Source organism: Mus caroli, unplaced genomic scaffold (assembly GCF_978045245.1).
Source record: "Mus caroli unplaced genomic scaffold, Mus_caroli_1 scaffold_3, whole genome shotgun sequence".
Lineage (NCBI taxonomy): Eukaryota > Metazoa > Chordata > Mammalia > Rodentia > Muridae > Mus > Mus caroli.
This window is the reverse complement of record NW_028227258.1, coordinates 45,764,366-45,777,874: the sequence shown is the minus strand read 5'-3', so window position 1 is coordinate 45,777,874 and position 13,509 is coordinate 45,764,366. Positions and strand designations below refer to the sequence as shown.

Genomic DNA, 13,509 nt, shown 5'->3' with positions numbered 1-13,509 from the left:
ATTGTATTGTTATTAAATGTGCAGTTCTGTATTAAATTACAGGAGTAAGTTACCTAATGTACATGAAACCCAGATTAAAAATTACTTGCTTTCATTTTTTATTTAATTTTAGAGAAAGGAAAAACGTGTCAGAGTAATAACAGAATGTTATAGACTCACTCACTGACCAGGAGCAGACAGAATGTTCATGCCTAGGTGAAGACACTGCAGAAACCCCTAGATTTTATAAAACATAAAAACAGAAGAATGTGTAAATGTAAAACTTTCAGTCAGAACTGAAGGAGAGATTGTAACCTATTCAGGGGTGATAAATAAACAATCTATTACATTATCTTATTTAAAGTGCAAAGTAACATTCTGTTACTTCACAAAAATATCCAGATGCTCTTGCTCCCTGGATAATAAAAGACAATATATGATGTACATCTAAGATTTCTCTAAACTATAATGTATAAGTCATTGCTTAACATATTTTAGCCACTTTTTATTAAAAATGGAGTTTTGAAATGCAATGTATTCTGCTTTCTGTTTTGCTTCTCTTAACTCCTCTCAGATACTTTTCACTTCCCCACCCACCCAAATAGAAACCCTGTGTTTCTCTCATTAAGATACAGACAAGAATCAACAGAATAATTATACATTAAAGAAGATAAAATGAAAACAAGCAAACTATAACAGGACAAAATAAATAGAAGAAAAAGAGTCAAATATAAAAGCTCAAGAATCACAGATAGAAGCACACACACACACACACACACAGAGAGAGAGAGAGAGAGAGAGAGAGAGAGAGAGAGAGAGAGAGAGAGAGAGAGAGAATCCTATAAAACATAAAATCAGAAACCATAATATATATATTCAAATACCTGCAAGAGAGGAAAAAAGGCCTGGAAAGTCCATTATGAGACAAATAATCTTTAAATATATTATTTGGCCATCTACTGCTGGGGATAGGGCATGCACTTGTAGGTGATTTATGTATTCAGTGAGACCTATTGGTGAAAGCTATGTTTTCATTTGTGAGCATTATCAATTGGAGATAGCTTCTGGGTTAGAGATGGGACTTTGTGTCCACTTCCCCTCTTAGTGTTAATACATCCTCTGGTCCAGACCTGGGCAAGACCCATTCATGATGCCTAAGTCTCTGTGAATGAATATGTGCTTTGGTCCTGATGTGTTTAGAAGAACTTGTTTCTTTGGTGTTTTTCATCCCCACTGGCTCTTACACTTTTTCTTTCTATTCTTCTGCAGAAGATTTGTTGGAGGAATCCCATTTAGAGCTGAGTGGTTCCAGTTCCCTTGTGTTCTGCCCATTGTCCAGCTGTGTCTCTCTGTATTTTCTCTCATCTACTGCAAAAGGGTGCTGCTATGATTATGTTTGAGCAAGACCCTAATTCACGAGTATAGCAGAAATGTCATCAGGTAAATTTGATTTCTATATTCCTTAGTAGAACAGAAGTGTTTTGTTTGCCCCTAGGTCCCTGTCCCATCTAATCTCAGTTCTTTGCCATCATACTAGTGTTGGTATGTCTTCTATCTCATGGAGTATGTCTTAAATACACAGTCTATCGACAGATCATTGTCATCAGTTTTTGAAAAGCAACCAACATCCTTGGCAATAACCTGGGTTATTTGGGGGATTCATTCCAAAATTCCCCACTGACCAACAACTTAATTAGATGTAACCCATTCCCAGTAATCAGATACTAATGTGGAAACTAGTAATGTCCAGCTGATTCTATGTCTCCCGAATTACTTGCCAATCTGATTTAGATTATCTTATATATGTATATATTTTTTGAAGCTTTTACTTCCATCTTTTTACATTAGATTTCCATACTTTCCTCCAAATTTCCCTTAATTTTTTTGGGGGGAGGGGTTTTCTGACCGAAGTCAGAAAACCTGCTAGACAAATTCTAAAAGAGCTGTAACACTTTCCCTTAATTTTAATATATCTCTTCCTTTTTCTCATTCTTCCATACCCCTCCAGACTTGATCTTGCAATTCCAGCCCCTATCCACTAAAATCTATCTACTTTATTTTCTTTAAAAAAAAAAATTATATAACCTTCTTAGTCCCTTTCTCTGTACCTAACCTCTGTAATTCTACAGATCACAATTGTTTATTATTGACTTAACAGCTAATAAGAAAATATCTATTTTAAAAGATATTTATTATGTGCAACCAAAGTGCTACCTTGGTTGATAAATGTTATCTTCCATAAGTCATTATGATAGCAAATTTAGGTCAATAAATTTTAATCAATCCATTTTATGTTATATTTTACATTATTATTATTATCATTACTGTTAATATCATTATTACAACCACCAACATCATTACTGCTGTTACTATTATTTAGTAAATCTAGTCCTCCCAGATCTAGCCCAAAGAGGCTTTGGCTAAGTACGGAGGTATGCTGTATCATTAAATGATGATCTGAAACATTGGACTTAGGTGGTACAAAAAAAAAGTCTGTGAAAACGTCTACTTAGAAGAGATAGCAGCTACACTTTCTGTTGTAATAGAATCAAAACTATATCCCTACCAATTTAGACATGCAAAGTTCAAACTCCTGGAAAAGTTAGTGTGATGTGGTGCACTATATCATGTATCTAGACCTGTCATAAGGAGGACTATTAGGCAGAAGCTTGGTTCCTTAATCCAGTTATGTTTGTCAATGAAGTATTTACATGGGATTGATACTTGCTTTGTCAATGCTCCCATTTGCTATTATACATTAACCTAGAAAAATAAGTAAAAAGCCATTTTTAAAGGCTACTGTAATTATTCAGTTATCAATTGTTAAGGACTAAATTGACATACAGAGAACAGGCAATCTAGTTTAAAATTCAAAAATTATCTTAAAATATGGAATGATTCTTATTTACTCTGAAGTAAAAAAAAATCATAGCCAAGAAAGTTAATTTATAGGAGTTCGTAAAAATAAATTTGTATCATTATCAAATATGAACAGTAATGGTGTATTGAATTTTTACACATTCTAAGAATAGAGAGGTTAGAAGAAATTAACAGAATATAAGGTGCTATTTCTCCAAAGTAATTTAAAGGTTAATTTTTTAAATCTTTCATGTTACAACATTATTGGCCCATAGTTTATGTTAAGAAAGAAATTAACAAAATAGTATGAATTTAAGTATAAAACATTAGATTCAAATTTCTATGTGATTTCTGAGATACAATGGGCAGAATTTTAAGAGAAATAGGAAGTTTTATGCTTTATAGTTTTAAAAGCTCTAGAAAAACCTTTATGAATCTACCAATCTATATTAAAGGTACATTGAATTGTATTGGATGTTACAGAAACAGATTAGAATGATGCTACAAGAAGGTTTCTCACTGTGAATACACACACACACACACACACACACACACACACACACACACACACACTCACACACATGCTTAAAAACCATGGTTTAATAATCCCCAGAGGTTCATATGGAAGCTTTAAGCTCGCAAGTTCCTTAAAAAGGTTGTGATGCTTAAAAGAAGAATATTTTATTTTGACAATTTCTCATTTGCATATTAGACAACCATACATGAGTGGGAGGACTTAAAGGGGAAAAAATAGCAGGCAATTGCAGTATCTCAGAGCTGTCCAGAACAAAGATGTTAAAAGGTCCATAAAAAGAAAAAGTGAACTGTATTGCCTTGATGTACTGACTTTCATTTTGAAAGATCACACAGAGTTTTTTTTACAGATTTAACAACCTGACATACAAAGATCACTTCACCCTCTGCTGAAATACAATCAGCCTAGGGGTGAAACTCACCTGTTATTAAACTGCCTCTGGCAGCACTACAAAATACTTTAGTGCAGAAGATAAAAGAGAAGGTCATACCTCATTAAAACTTCCAGGAGAAGTTACCACAGGGCTAGTGAATCTTGAGAAAGAATTGGCTCCAACCAAACTGAACCTGCAGTATTTAATGAAAGAGATGGTATGGGAGAAAAAGGGAGAAATCATTGCAGCCTTTTAGTGACAAGATAGATATCTAGAAAAAAAAAAAAAAAGACCAGTGAATGTATCTGCAACATGTATAAGGCTTACCCATCCCTGTGTTTCCCATCATAACTAACAGCTTCTGAGGAAAAGAGACAGGTTAGCAAAATAACCAAGTTATCAGGAGGTATTTGGTGACACATGTGTCATTTTAGTCTTATTAAATGCGGTAGGTAATTTCTAATTAAAAGACTTTTATTGTTATTTTTTTGTATGTATGTATCTATGCTCAGCTGTCCATATGTGTGCACAAAAGAGGTCAGGATTCTCTATTATGTTCTTTGTATTCCCTTGAGAAAAAAAATCTCTCATTGAATCTGGTGTTCAGGGTTTGAGGAAGCTGCCTTATCAGTGATATTCTAGGATGTACTTGTATCTTCATAAAATGCTAGGGTTACACCTCTGTCAGCTTTTATATACATGCTGAGGATTTGAAATCATGTTCTCATTTTTTATTATCCTAGGCTCTTACCCATTGAGTCATGTCCACATGAATATGAAGGCACTGGTAGTCACTAAACTCACTGAAAGGTAAAGAAACACTTTCCAGGATGGCTTGATTATGAAAAGTCTTGATTTCCCAAATTCCCCAAAACTGCTCACTAAGAATCCTTCATATTCCACCAGACTTCACTCATCAACCTAGAAAGTATTGGCCACTCTATGTGTGATTATTATATTAAACAATTAGGATTAAGATTAAACAAGATTAAACATTAGAGAACATGATTTGAATATATGCCTAAGAGTGGTATAGCTGAGTCTTGAGAAAGATCTATTAACAATTTTATGAAATCTGCCAAAATGATTTCCAGAGTGGTAGTACTAGTTTGCAAACTCACCAATAGTGGGTTTGCAAACACTGTGGCTGGTCTAACTGGATGTCTGTGTAGGGGAATGCATATAGATCTAGTCCTGTCACCTTGTACAAAACTCAAGTCCCAGTGGATAAAAGACCTAATACAAACCTAATGGATTAAACCTAATACAAGAGAAAGTAGGGCATAAACTTCAGTGCATTGACACAGGATACAACTTTCTGAACATAACATCCATAGCTCATACTCTAAGGTGAACAATTATTATAGGGGACCTCATGGAACTGAAAAGCTTCTGTAAGGCAATGGTCACTGTCAAAAGGACAAACTGACAGCCTACAGGCTGGGAAAGTTCTTCACCAACTCCATGTCTGACAGGGAGTTGATAACAAAAAATATATAAAGAACTCAAAAAGCTAGACAGCAACAAACCAAATAACCCAATTTAAAATGGGAGAATTCTTGACAGAAGAACCTCTAATGGCCAAGAAGCACTTAAAGAAATGTTCAACCTTCATAGTCATCAGGGAAGTGAAGATTAAAACAACTCTTATGTTTCATCTTACAGCAGTCAGAATGTCTAAGATCAAAAATTCCTGTGAGTGCATATGCTGGTGAGGATGTGGAACAAGGGAGAACACTCCTTTTATGTTGAGGTCTTTGACCCACTGGCACTTGAATTTTGTACAAGGTGATAAAAATGGATCTATGTGCATTCTCTTACATGCATATATCCACTTAGACCAGCAACACTTGTTGAAGATGCTTTCTTTTTTCCATTTTACACTTTTGGCTTCATGTCAAAAATCAAGGGTCCATAGGTGTGTATACTTCAACTCAATTCCATTGATCAAATGTCTGTGTTATGCTAGTGCCTTGTTGTTTTTATTACTATTGCTCTGTAGTACTACTTGAAATCAGGAATGGTGATAACTCTAGAAGTTCTCACACCACAAAGGTACTTGCTCAACTATGCTCTTAGTAGCTTCTAACAGACAGAAACTGAAAACACCCAGATGTCCCTCAACCAAAGGTGGATAATGAAAATGTAGTCATTGGTACAGTGGAGTGTTATTTAGCCATGAAAAAAAACAATGACATCATGAAATTTGCAGGAAAATGAATTGAACTAGAAAAGATCATCTTGAGTGAGGAACCAGAAAAACAAATATTGTGCATACTCACTTAGAAGTAGATATCAGTAATAAAAATAGAGGATAACTATGCTATAATCCATAGAGTCAAAGAAGCTAAGTAACACGGACTGCTTTCATATCAGTGACAAGAGAAAATAAAGTAGACATCAGGGCTGGCTTGAGAGAGGAAACTGGGTGTGAGAGGGGGTGGGGATGGATAAGAGTGCTATTTTGGGGAGGACAGATGGAGAGAGTATTGTAATCAGTGGTAGGCATCTCTGAGATGAGAAATCTAGGACAATGTAAACTCCTAAGAATCTATGAGGGTTACTCTAAGATTCCTAGCAATGAGGCGTGTAGAGCCTGAATCAGACACCTTCTGTAACCAGGCAAGACTTCCAATGGAGGGGTAGGACACCAACTCATCCCCCAAATCTTAGACCCACAGTTTTCCCTCACTACAAGATGTGCAGAGATAAAAGATGGAGCAGAATTTGAGGAAAAGGCCAACCAAAGATTAGGCCTAACTTGAGACCCATGACATGAGAGGGAGACCACCCTTGAAACTATTAATGATATTCTCCTATACTTGTAGACAGGAGCCTAGCATAACTGTCATCAGAGAAGGTTCACTCAATAACTGATGGAAAATGATGCAAAGATCCATAGCCAAACAATGGAGCTTGGGGAACCCTGTAGAAGAAGGAAAGGAAGAATTGAAGAAGCCAGATGTATCAAAGACACCACAGAAAATCTAAAGGATCAACTAACCTGGTCCCATAGGGGTAAACTGCCAACATGAGAGGATGGATGGGATGCATGGGATGGACCTAGGCTCGCTGTGTGTGTTTAACAGTTGTACATCTGGGTCTTCATATGGGGATCCTAAAGCAGGAGCAGGATCTGTCTCTAACTGTATTGCCTGCCCTTGGATAGCCTTAACTGGCCTCAGTATAAGAAGATGCACCTAGTCTTATGGCAACATGATATGCCAAGTCTGTTTGATATTCATGGGATTCCTCCTACTATATGAGGAAAGGGGAAGGAAGGGATGAGTAGGAAAGAGGAGAGGGGAAACTGTGATCAGGATGTTAAATAAAGTTAGAAAACTAATATTAAAACATTTTTAAAATTTTTGAACATTGTGTTTTTCCCATCTATTATGCCATCTCATCAAGGGATTTCATTTCTACTATCTTAGCTCTCAGCTATTATCTGGAAATAAAATTATTGTGAATAAATACTTTTCTGATAGGCATATCTCACAGTAAATTTTGAACAAAAATATCTATTTTGGGATATAACTGATATATTCATATCATTGCTTTTAAAGTTTCGCAGAATGTGTAAACATGGAGACACATGAGGTGCTAGCAGCCAACAGCTAAGGTCATTCTAAAAATTCAGAACACTTCACCTTAGATACTGTGGATTGGACCCTTTAATGAGGAGCTTAGAATGGTTTCTTGCCAAGAAATCAGTCAGCCATTCTTCTCAGAGCCCATCACTCACCTCATTAGGCTGGTGACAAATAGAGCTGAGTCATTTCAACTTCATTTCCTCAGACTTCTGACCCATTGGAGGGCTAATTGTGAAGAACACAGACTCTAATGTGACATTAATACATTTCAGGTCAAGCACAATAAACTGCTGAAGAGTTGGATACCAGTATCTCTGCTTTTAATTCAGTATTTTCTAATGGGAAAGTTGAACAATGAAATACATATCTGCTAGTAAAAACTCCTTAGTTAAGATGTTTTTCCACTGCTCATTGATGATCTTTTTCATAACAGAACCTAGATTCAGATACTCCAAGGGACATAAAACCAGGATCTCCTCAGCTTCCCAACAAAACATGATTCTTTTGTTCAGCTATTTCTGTTGTCTCCTCCTTGCTTCTTCTTGTCACTCATTCAGACATGCATCTAGTCAGGTGGCTATTCCGAATCAAAACGGTTTTCTTCAAAATATATGTGTGTTAATAGGTCATATTTAGTCAAATTTTAAATGAAGTTTAAATTACCTACATTAAAGTTAGAAATGATAGGGATGCTGACATCACATCATGAAAGCATTCGTGAAAATTCTGTCCAAATAGAGAAAGTATAGAGTAGGCATACTAGGGATGAACTACGGTGGTCCCTCAGTTACCACTGATGATTTCATACCCAGAATGGCAATCTAAGGACAAAAAGAAAAAAAAAGTAAGAATCATGTTATATTGCCAAAGCACTCTCACCATGAAATGATACAATCTCATCTCACGCATTGCATGGTTTTGTGTGTCAGAAGTATGGAATGAAAACACAGAGTGTCACTTTCTGTATCTATGGTCTTTCATTAAGTACAACCTTTTTTTCCTTTTCTTTCATTCTTTCTTTCTTTTCCTCTTTTTTTTTTTTTTTGGCTCTAGACTTCTTTATTCACTTTATATTCCAATCACTGTACCTCCTTCCAGTCTTCCCTCACATAATCCCTTCCTCTATCCCCAAACCCCATCTCCTCTGAGAGAATAGAGGGCCCCTATGGTGATTTGAATATGCTTGACCCAGGAAGTGGCACTATTAGTAGGTGGAGAATTGTTGTAGTAAGTGTGGCCTTGTTGGAGGAAGTTTGTAACTGTGGAGGGGGGCAATGAAACCTTCCTCCTAAGAGCCTGAGAGCCATTCTTCTGTTTACATTAATAGCAAGATGTTGAAATGTTGAACACTCATCTCCCCCTGTATTGTTGTCATGTTTGCCTGGGCACTGCCATTCACCCCTCTTGATGATAATGAACTGAACCTCTGAACCTGTAAGCCAGCCCCAGTTAAATGTTCTCTCTATAATAACTGCATTGGTTATGTTGTCTCTTCACAGCACTTAAACCTTAACTAAGACACCCCCTCTAGTTCTTCCCCAGCTTTGACATATAGAATCTCTGCAGGCCTAGGCGTTTTTCCCACTGAGGCCAGAAAAGACAGCCAAGTTAGGCAAATGGATTCTACAAAGAAGTAACATCTTTAGGAATAGCCCACCTCCGGTTGTGAAGAACCATATGAATATGGATCTACACACATGCTGCATATGTGTATGTGTATGGGGGAGCTAGGTCCATCCCATGTATTCTCATTGATTGGTGGTTCAGTCTCTTAGAGTCCTTGAGGGTTCAATTTAATTAGCTACATTTATCTTCCTCTGAAATTCCTTTGTGGCTCTCAGTCTTTCCCTAAATCTTCCATAAGAGTTCCTGAGCTCCATTCAATGTTTGGCTGTGAGTCTCTGTATCTGTCTGAGGCAGCTGATGGATGGGGCATATCAGAGGATAGCCATGATAGACTGCTATCTGAAAGCATAACAGAGTATTGTTTATAGTGTCAGGGATTGGTGTTTGCACATGGGATGGGTCTCTTGTTGGGCTGGTTATTGCCTGGCAATTCCCTCAGTCTCTACTCCATTCCCTGTCCCTGAATTTTTTGTAGGCAGGATAAATTTTGGGTTGAAAGTTTTGTGGCTGGGTTGGTATCCCTATTGCTCCATGGGGTTCCTGCTCAGCTACAGGAATTAGCCTCTTCAGGTGCCACACTCAGATAAAGTCATCCCTACAGATTCTTGGGAGCCTCCCCTATCCGAGGTCTCTAGCAGGTACTTGAGATGCCCCTCACCTCAACGCCCTGAAGATGAAGATTCTATTCATTCTCAAGGTCCTCTGGGCATCTCCCAGGTCTCTCTCCACACCTAATCCTGAACCCTCACTCCTTTCCCCAATTCATCCCCTCTTCCATCTAGTTCTCTTCCTCCATGTGGCTTCAACTATTTTATTCCCCATTCTAAGAGAGATTCAAGTATCCTTGCTTAGAACTTCCTTCTTGTTTAGCTTCTTTGGGTCTGTAGACTGTAGCATGGGTATCATATATTTTATGACGAATATCCACTCATAACTGAGTACATACTATGCATGTCCTTTGGGGCTGGGTTACATCATTGAAGATGATAAACTATAGTTCCATCCATTCGTGTGCAAAATTCACCATGTCTTTGTTTTGTTTTGTTTTTAATTTATCAATTTTTATTTACTTTTTATTGATTATTTTATTTACATTTCAAATGTTATCCCCTTCTTGATTTTCCCTCATAGCTATTCACAAATGATTATATACATAGGGTATATCAAAAATTCTACCAGAGAATGGCTATAGCTGATAAACAATTTAAGCCAAGTGGGTGGATATAGAATTAACTCAATAAATCAACAGCCTTTCTGTATACAAATGATAAATAGGCCAAGAGAAAAATTAGGGAAACAATATTCTTTACAATAACCAGGGGAAAAAAAACATCTTGGTATGAGTCTAACCAAACAAGTGAAAGATCTATATGACAAGAATTTAAGTTGTTGTGCAAAGAAATTGAAGAAGATACCAGAAGATGAAAAACTTTCTCATGCTCATGAATCTGTAGGATTAGCATAGTGAAAAATGGCCATCTCACCTAAAACAATTTACAGATGCAGTGCAATTCCTATCAAAATCCCTATGCAATACTTTATAGCACTCAAACCTTAAAACATTGAAAGAGCAATTTTCAACTTCATATGGAAAAAGAAAAACTGCCAGGATAGCCAAAACAATCCTGAAAAACAGAGGAACTTCAGAAGATATCACAATCCCTCCTCAAGATGTGCTAAAGAGAAATAGTGATAAAAACAGCATGGCATTGTGTAGAAATAGACAGGTTGATCAATGGTATCAAATAAAGACCCAGAAATACACACACAAATACACACACACACACACACACACACACACACACACACACACACACACACATGGATGGACACTTAATCTTTAACAAAGAAGGCAAAACCATGCAAAGGAAAAAAGAAAGCATCTTCAACAAATGATGCTGGTCTAACTATATGTCTGCATGAAGAGTTCAAATAGATCCATATCTATCACCCTGCACAAAATCAAGTCCAAGTGGATCAAAGACAATAACATAAAACAAGATAAGCTTAATCTAATAAAGCAGGAAATGGAGAATTGCCTTTAACTCATTGGTACAGGAGGGAACTTCCTGAACAGAACACCGATAGCTTGGGCTGTAAGATTAACACTTGATAAATGGAACCTCATGAAACTGAAAAGCTTCTGTAAGGCAAATGACACTAGCATTAGGACAAGATAGCAGCCTACAGATTAGGAAAGGGTCATCATCAACCCTACATCTGACAGAGGACTAATATCCAAAATATATAAAGAACTCAAGGAATTATACACCAACACACCAAATAACCCAATTAAAAATGGGATAGAGACCTAAACAGATAATTCTCAACAGAGGAATCTCAAATGGGCAAGAAACACTTAAAGAAATATTCAAAGTTCTTACTCATCAGGGAAACACAAATTTTAAATATTATTTCAATGTTATTTTCTCTATTATATCCTTTCCATGTTTCTATGAACAGAAACATAGTAATCACTCTATAAGAGACACACATCCACCACACCACACACACAAATGCATACATACTGACACCCTGGGCTGTTTTACTTCTCAACTATGTAGATTTTTCTATTGAGCTAATGGATTTGTGGATGTCATCTTTGTCTTTGTCCTCCTTTTATTTGTTGGTGTGTGTGTCTAAATATAATTCTTGAATTGTTCCAGAGATGCTAAAGTACAGATTTTAGAAAACCTAATACACATTTATATGAGTATAGGATTTATAGGATTTATTGTTTAGCCTGTTAAAATGATCATAGGCTAATTTTTCCATGTTCTATGATTAACTATAATATGTCTTCTGCTTCCATAAAACCTATTGAAGAATCAATGATTGTGTGGCTCTTGCCTGTCTGTTTTCCTTATCGGAACTATTGTTCTATATTATTCTCTGAAATGTATATAGATCTGTGTTCTTACTTTGTTGTTGTTTTACTAAGTATGCATTTGATAAGCCTTTTTATTTCTGATCTTTTTCTTAGAAGTCTAATACTGCGCCTTTATACTTTTTAATCTGAATAATATTACTTTTGTTCAATATTGGGGGTGATGTTTTATTTTTCTCTGCCAAAATTATTTCCCATATTTTATCAATTATACATATGTAACAGAAAATCTTCTTATTAGATTGTATTATCCTCCACAAACAGATATACCCATATTTCCTAATATAATCTCTAAAAGTAACTTTTATTCACCAGATGTAATTATCATCTCTGATGCTTAATGCTGAATAAGCTCACCCTTCCTATTTTTTACTTAACTCTGGATGGCTGGTTCAACTCAGCTGTTCTGGCTCAAACTCTTCCCCAAGTTGATTGATTCAAAGTGGCTTCTCTCAGATTCTCATTGAATTGTTCTGCTTGGAAAAACTGCCTCTGAATTCCATGACCTGAGCTGCACTGACAGTACTGATTGCATGAACTGAACAGAACTGAATAGAATTACACAAACTCTAGTGCATCACCTGAATGCAACAGAACTGCATTCACTGAACTGCACTTTGAACCTGACTCACTCTGTGCTGCTCTTAAGCAGGCTCTCTTTCCTGTCCATTCTTTTAGGAGTTGGGCACAGTCTTTCTCTTACTCTGCCAAATCTTTCTCTGATTCATCACATTGTTTGCTGCTCAATTAGTTGTCACTTTCAAATATGCTGGCTTCCTTCCACAAACTAACTTTACCTTTATCGTTTGGGACTAAAGGTATGTACTGAGAGTGTGACTATATTCCAACTAGAGGGATTAAAAGTAAATCTTTCCAGCCAGATCACACAGACTTAGACCTTTTTGGATGTGACCCTTTACCAGAACAGCCATGTTGTTGGATTAAAATTCCTCTACAATCATCATTCTAGATTTTCGAGGCTTCTCTTTGTTCCGTATATTGTTGACTTAACAACTTTATATTTCATTTTTAGCATATTTGTACTCCATACAAGGAGCCATGTTTGCAAGAAGGGCATGGAAGCAAAAGATAGAATATCTCCAGAAAATGTAGGAGCACTTCTTTCAACTTCCCTTTACAAGGCAGAGTCTATAAATTGAGAGTTGAACTGGCTTAGATTTGCACAAGTCTTGTGCATGATTCCACAACTACTGTGAACTCATATGTGTAGTAACCCTGGTATGTGCAGAAAATAGTTTTTTGTTTTGTTTTGTTTTGTTTTGTTTTGTTTTTTTAATTTCTGGCTCTTTCCAGTTCCTTCTTCTACAATGACCTTAGTTCTATTGAATAAAGGGAGAGATATAGATATCTCATTAAGGGCTGGTGATTTTAAAGTCATATTTTCTGTACCTTGATCAGTTATGAGGCTCTGGATTAATCACTATCTACTAAAAACAGAAACTACTTTGATTATGGTTGAGAAATATATTAATCTTTGAGATAGCAATAAGTCATTAGGAGTTTCATTAAAAGTCTAGTTCCTGCTAAATGCACTATATTCTTTGTGAGAGAATACATTCAATAATACATGGACAACACAAATTAAAGTTGATAGATATAATACAAAGAACCCACTAAACAAACCAGGAGACAGCTA

The 13,509-nt window shown here is 36.3% G+C and overlaps 1 non-coding gene across 1 annotated transcript; it reads right to left on the bottom strand.

The window, feature by feature from the left end:
- Nucleotides 1-1,871: 1,871 nt before the first annotated feature.
- Nucleotides 1,872-1,933, bottom strand: LOC115030700 (U7 small nuclear RNA). Its single transcript, XR_003836300.1, has one exon. It is a non-coding gene; the product is annotated as a U7 small nuclear RNA (small nuclear RNA).
- Nucleotides 1,934-13,509: the final 11,576 nt, after the last annotated feature.